The sequence below is a fragment of the Haliaeetus leucocephalus genome, unplaced genomic scaffold (genome assembly GCF_000737465.1).
Source record: "Haliaeetus leucocephalus isolate CR32 unplaced genomic scaffold, Haliaeetus_leucocephalus-4.0 Scaffold130, whole genome shotgun sequence".
NCBI lineage: Eukaryota > Metazoa > Chordata > Aves > Accipitriformes > Accipitridae > Haliaeetus > Haliaeetus leucocephalus.
In genome coordinates, this window is record NW_010972566.1 from 2,409,174 (window position 1) to 2,416,000 (window position 6,827).

A 6,827-nucleotide genomic window follows, 5' to 3' on the forward strand; every position below is an offset into this window, starting at 1 on the left:
CCATCAGGTGGCAGCTGGACACATCTAACGCACAGTTACTGCGTGTCAAGGTGAGTCAGAACATGCATGGCAGACAGGAAAATTAAAAAGATTAACTCTCCATCACCAAAAGGCTTCTGGGGCTTGGGGTAGGAGAATCCGTCAAGGACTGATAGAACTGGCCGCAACAATTTTGAACAAAAGTCTGTGAAGAGGAAACATGTAGTGGTCCTAATCAGAACCACTGGAAAAAGGTGCACCACTTTTTCCAGATGACAGAGCCAGTAAACAGCGGAATATTTTCAACAGGAAAGATTAAGTAAGAAAATAACTAAATACATAACCTCTGCTGCTTATAACCGCAAAGCCGTGTAAGACCTACAGAAAGAGAAAGCAGCTTTAAAATCGACTTGAAAATAAAGTTGGAGTAATGCCTTAGTCAATCAGGGTACAGTCAGTAAGCCACATCCGTACTTGTTCTATTAAAAAGTGCTGTTCAGCAGAATTAACTCATCTAGTTAGGGAAACAGCCATTGGGAAGAGAGAGGCACAAGGACACCGCTTCCACTATTACGTGATGGCAATTTACACAACCCACGTGGCATCACACGTGGCCGGGGTGACAAAAGGTTGGGAACATTTTCAGCTTTGTTTTTTATGAAATAGCCAAGGAGCCATTAAATATGGAATTAAAATCTTATACAAATCAAGCACTCCTAATATAAAGAAATAAATGAATAATTCACAGTGTCCTTTGTTTTTAAGATCTCTTGATACTTGCAATCACCTATTATAATACACTTTTCTTCCTTAGCAGGACTATCAGGTTAGTAATCTCCAGTCTAATCAGTTTTCCTTGGGGCTATATACTAAAAGAGCCAGCTCTGGTCCAAGATGTCCAGTTATTCCCATCATCCGGCTGATAAATACAGCTGTTAAATGACTGCAAAACCCAACATCAATGGCCCTGTCTTGTTTTCTGCCAACACTTCCCCCCTTTGGTTCAGGAAAATGATGCCACCTTGGAAAGGAAAGTAAGTCTGTTTTCCAGGGATCCTCTCACAAAATTTTGCCTCCTTGTCTTGATTTAATCTTGTCAGAATAAACTCTTAAGTTCATACCTGTAAATGCAGTATACAAACTTGACGACAGCCAAGAAAGCACTGCTGGTTGCTACAGGCATTATGCCTGTGCAGGATATTTTAATGCTATTGGAGATAACTAAGACTAAAGGAAAGCACAGTAGTAAATCATTTCCAGTCACTCACAATCCACTGAGCTTTGTGCCCTAAATATATGCCATATCTGGTGGCCTTCTACCTTTGCTGGGGATTGTGGGAACAGAAATGGGAGACTGGAAGTAAAAGAGCATACCAACCTCTCTGTAACAATTCTGAGGGACAAGGGAAAAGAGTAGAGGTACCTGTCATGACTTTTAATAATCTCTTAAAGATCAAAGGTCCAGATGGAATTTCGTTGCATCTCTCAAAACAACTCCATCCTTAATTGCTATGAGAATAATTACAGGAGATGCCTATCTGAATCTTAAATGGTGAAATACCATAAACGCTATCTTCCATTTCTTAGCTCCGTAGCTAAAATTCTCTTCAAGGATGTGAGCATTGATAAACCGTTCTGGAAAGAGGGACAAAAGCTTGCAGCTCTTTTCCTTTCCTTTATATTCCTGCCTCTCCCTTGCACACAGAACACCATGGCCTTGCTCGCTTGCTCTGAGGGACTGCAAAGGGTCTATAACAGAAGCAATAAAAAAAGATGAAGACCAAGGAGCAACTTAAGCGAGATATTCTCAAAGATGCCATCTGGGGTTGAGTATGATAGCTTCATGCTAGTACTGAACACGATCCTGCAAGTGTCGGAGTTCAAAGTCTAGACTCAGGCTTCTTGCGATGTTGAAGAAAATGCTTTTAATCTCTCCTGTTTTTATAGAACGAGAGTCAAATATTTTCTTCGGGCAGCATTTCTTGCAGTTCATCTTCTGTGCCTTCTGAAATCTTGGGAAAGAGAGAAAGGGCAGAGCTTTTCTGCCCTTAGCTGGATGCTTAGCTGGACACTTTCAGCAACCCTCCCAATAAGCACTGAACGCTGCATGTGCTACAGAGCCTTCATTTTGAGAAACGAATGATCCCCTCCCTCAGGTGGGGATGGAAGGAGTTATGAAGTATAATTCCAAAGATACTGGTAGAAAAGAGACCTTTTGAAGCATTGATGGGCCATGCCAGAAAAGGGTTGAAGGAGTGGAGTAAGAAGTTCCGCGAGCTTACAGCTTCATATTCCTGGTACATTTCTACAGTATTTATAAAGTTTGGATATTAGCCACATTCATCTCATGTGTTTAACTAGAGGAAATGTTTGAGAAAGGCTGTCATAGAATTTAATTTTCTTTCTTCTGTTTTTCATCCTCAGATAGGAGACCAATCTTCAACACCCATCTCATTGAGAAGGGAATAAACTGGTGTCTCCCATCTCTCAGATTAGTGCCCTAGCTCTTAGGTTGTAGGCTTCTCTGGGAGGGGGTTGCTCTCACTTCAGGGCTGTTGAGCAACGCTCCTCATGGAAAACTTTTCTCCTCTTTGCCCTCAGCATCCTGCACTCCTCTCTGAGTCATAGCACTACATCAAAAGGAAAGGTGGTGGGGAATGTACACATTCTCCAGGATATTACTGCAAGGCAAAAGAGGATAATTTGAATCCCCTGAGACTACAAAAACCCCGTGTTGAAGACAGATCTCCAACTTCCTGAGCAAGTGCTCTAACCGCAGGACTCAACACTTCTCTCTTCTAAGCTCTTAAAGACAAGCATGAGGCAGTCCCTTATTCTCGAAGCACTGAAGATCAAGCAAAGTTTTTGTGGCTGTGAATCACACTTTCCTCACATACTGAACTCAGAACTGCAGCCGAGTGCCAAAATCAGAGACACAGAGAGTATTTCATACACATCTGGTCCTCAAATGGCCGAAGCCTCCTTCCAGACGGCAGGCTGGGTGTTACGAATCCAGCTTGTGAGCCCTAGGAAACCTAAGTCTATGTCACGCTACTTACTTATTCTACGAAGAGCTGGATGTCTAACTTGGGTTTGTGAATCACGTTCCCCAAGGCAAGCCTGTTAAAAGTACCTCTGCGGAGCTGGGCAAAAGCATTGCATTTCAAAAGGAAGCTGTCAAGTAATTTTTTATAGTAGTCTTAACCAGAACGTAACACTGGGAACCCCTTGTAAGGCCATGGTACTCTTACAAACTTGCTATCCAAAAAGGCATATCAGTCAGCACCTCTGCTGCAGCTGAATGTGCCTAGAAATGGGCAAACTGTTCATACCCTCCTTCCCTGTTACACGTATCTCTTAGGCCACACAGGCTAATTCCCTGTTACTAGGGAAGATCTAAGGCCAGAACCATAACAAATTAGGTGTAGCTGATTAAAAAAAGGTGAAAAGAAACAGTAGGGTTATTTTTTTCCAGGCCTTTCAGTCAATATGCAGCAAATTTGCCCATTCAGAAGATTCATTATAGGAAAGAGCCTTGTCCCTTGATGATGCAAATCTCCCTCTCACCCCCTCTCATGTATCAGTTCTACCTTTCTATAAAAGCCTGACCTGTGCATGATTGCTGGAAAATGATTTCTGATCCTGCAGCTGAACCCAACGGAAGCATTTCCCTCCGCGGGAGAGATGCAGTCCAGTGTTTTGTCAGTATGACCAAACTGGATAGGACCGAGCCTTACCCAGCATAGCAAAACAACTGCCTGAAGACTCGGGGTTTTTTCCCATTTAGCTGATGTCATCCAGGAAGTAATGGAGTTCAATTAGGAAAAAAAAAAAAAGAAGAAAAAAAGAAAAAGAGAAAAAAAAAAAAAGAGAAAAAAAAACAACCCAAAGCGTCAGCCAGCTCAATGTTTCCATGAGGTGGATATGCTGACAAAGTTGTATCCGAAGAGGCTCGTCCAGTGCAAGCCCTGGGCTTGCCACTGCTCTCACTAGATTACTGCAAACACCAGGCTTCATTTGTTCATGCTTTATTTGGATTTTTTTGACACTACTTAAGCACCTATCAATGGCGTTTAAGTTTGCAGCTGCATTGCCTGTTGAACACAGCTAGTCGAAACTGAGCATGTACAACCCTTGGTTCTACTACTTGTGTTTGAGGTATTTTTTTCTGAGATGCTTCCTGTATTTTCATGTTCTTTAGAATATCTTGTACAGTTCTGTATTGTGCCTAAAGTAAATTATTGACAAAAAAAACCAAGGGACTTGCACCGTAATGTTGGGTTGAGGCAGGTTTTTTTTCTTTCAGTCTCCGTTGGCTTCATCTTGTGAACAGTGCTGTACTCCAGTAACTTTACATGCATCAATAGTCCCACTGAATAGTTCCCACATGACTTTGCTAGTAACTGTAACATTAGGTGCTAACAACAAGAACGCTCTGCATACAAAATTTAGGGTCTTGTTCAGAGGAGGAGTCCCATTTTAGGGCCTAGATTACTGTTGTCTGTCCTGGTTTCGGCTGGGATAGAGTTAATTTTCTTTCTAGTAGCTGCTGTAGTGTTATGTCTTGGATTCAGTATGAGGATAATGTTGACAACACACTGATGTTTTCAGCTGTTGCTAAGTAGTGTTTAGACTAAGTCAAGGCTATTTCAGCTTCTCCTGCCCAGCCAGCGAGAAGGCTGGAGGGGCACAAGGAGTTGGGAGGAGACACAGCCAGGACAGCTGACCCAAACTGGCCAAAGCGATATTCCATGCCATGTGACATCATGTCCAGTACATAAACTGGGGGCAGTTGGCTGGGGGGGGGGCATATCGCTGCTCAGGAACTAACTGGGCATCAGTCAGTAAGTGGTAAGCAATTGCATTGTGCATCACTTGTTTTGTATATTCCAATTCTTTTATTATTATTATTATTGTTATTGTACTTTTATTATTGTTATTATAATTATTACTTTCTTCCTTTCTGTTCTTTTAAACTGTCCTTATCTCAGCCCATGAGTTTTACCTTCCAATTCTCTCCCCATCCCACTGGGGGGGGGGAAGTGAGCGAGCAGCTGCGTGGTGCTTAGTTGCTGGCTGGGAAACCACGACATTGTCCTCGGAATGATCATCTCATCACAGAGGCTAGAGAATTTAACAATTTCTGTCTTTGCATACAAAATACCGGTTGCTGCTTCCCTCGTGCTCAGGAAATGAGCGGGATGTCCCAAAGATAGCGAGGAGGGTGGCAGTGAACCCCCGGGCGTGGATTCACATTTAACCCCCGACACCAAAAGAAGGCAAGAGGCTGGTGAGTTCAGAGGGCTTCGGTGGAGGAGCCACAGGAGCAGAACGCCGCGTGATGGTATTTTCAACTCTTGCATCCTTTTATGAAGTGCTACAGAAGTATGGCAACCTAAGGAATTTCTTTAGAATACTGAAGAAAGGCACTTCTTCCAGCAATAAATTCTGCCCCCAAATATTATCATGTAAGTAGTGATAAGTTTTGAGGGCAATCTGTGAAAAACATTATACGCCTACATACATAGCGACTGAAACAGAATATGCTCACTGAAGCTGAGAGTGGTATTTCACCATTTAGGAAGCTTTTTCATTAGTCAACTGCCTTTCAATAGCTAAACTCCATATTTGCTACCTTAAATGTTGCTTTACAAAAAAAAAAAAAAAAAAAGGGCAGCATAGATTCTTATCTCCTTTTCCAAGCAGGCTGAATTCTTCCATCCTAAACAGTTTTATCTTGGCACAGCTATCAGGCTACATTACACATTTCTGGGAAATGTGTGTCAAAATCAGAATGCTTATTGTTTAGTTTAAGGAATAGTTTCACATCTAAATGTGGGGAAATGTAACTCAGGAAAAAATAGGATTTAAAAGAAAACCAGAGTAAAAACTAAAGGAAATGACTGATTTTGCTGGATGCAAAATTGGGCCCCTGGTCCTTCAGTTTCACGTATAATGCTGAAATTTTACAGAAGCATTAGCTTGTATACTTATGGGAGTTTTGCCGGGCTCAGTCCAACAGTTCTATGTAGCCGTCTTCTCTAAACCTGTTTTTAATTCATCTATTACATATTCTAACTTCTAAAGAACGGGATTTAGAAAAGCACTGGGCAGCAGCCTTACTTTATTCCTATTAAGTCAATGGTAAAACTCCCCCTAATTCCACTGGGAGCAGAATGAGGCCCGTGCCAAGCCCATTTTCAAAATCACGTCTTCACAGCTTATGCAATGCCTTCTCCCTGCCCTTGTTTAAAGCACAGACTTCCCTCTACCGTTTTTTTTTTCCCTTGCAAAACCAAGTCGTGCAAATACACAAACAAACCACCCTCAGCATCATAAGTTCGGGGAACAACCTATCTCACTGTTTTCTTTCTGACTCCCTGGTTCAGATTTTGGAGGAAACATTTAAGTTTATGGCGCTGAACCGCTGTGAAAGTCTAGGTGGGCTCCAAGTATGCTCCAGAAAAGTTGGAGATAAACCGCTGGGTGTTGGCTGGAGTCCCTTTTTCCAGTTAAAGTGACCCAGCATTTCACTGTTTCCCTGCTTCTCACATCCCCACTCTTTATTGCCTTGCTCTATAACACGAGCAAAATAATAAATCGGTTTGGGGTTTGGTTTTTTTTTGGGGGGGGGGAACTTTTCCTCTCGCGGAAGGCTTGGGGAGCTGGATGCGGCGAGTCGATGGGCTCTCAAACACGACACTTCTTTGCGCCAACACCCGTTGCTCTTTCACTTGCGCTAAGCGCAGGCGAAAAGTCGAATTTTGACGCTCCCGTCCCCCCGCTCCCCCTGCTTCCTCGCAACCGACGCCACCTTTTACCGCCGGGAACAGAAAACTAAACCCCCG